Below are 389 nucleotides of genomic sequence, written 5' to 3'. Positions count from 1 at the left end.
TTAAAATAGGAGGTGCAGCTTCCATTCTGGTAACGAACAGGCAAGTGCATACTTGAATCACAAAACTACAATAGCAAAAATGCATATTCATCTTCCTGTTTGTGTTCTGTCCTGCATTACACATTTGACCCAAAATATAGCAAGAAAAGCTCAATGGCATTTTTTTCTTCTATCCTGTGAAAACAGACCAATAGCAAAGTCAGATGCCGCCTGTAAATTTACTGCTATTTTTGGCACATAATACTCACATTCTTTATCTTCCTGTTCATACAACTAAGCTTTCTTAGCTCCCCATGGAAAACTCTGTGCCTTATTATAGTTGATTCAGATATATCATGTAACTAAATACGCTGAACACACAAATAAAAATGACACCATACAGAAAGAAA

The sequence above is a fragment of the Podarcis raffonei genome, chromosome 7 (genome assembly GCF_027172205.1).
Source record: "Podarcis raffonei isolate rPodRaf1 chromosome 7, rPodRaf1.pri, whole genome shotgun sequence".
Classification (NCBI taxonomy): Eukaryota; Metazoa; Chordata; class Lepidosauria; order Squamata; family Lacertidae; genus Podarcis; species Podarcis raffonei.
This window is presented reverse-complemented; position numbering follows the sequence as displayed.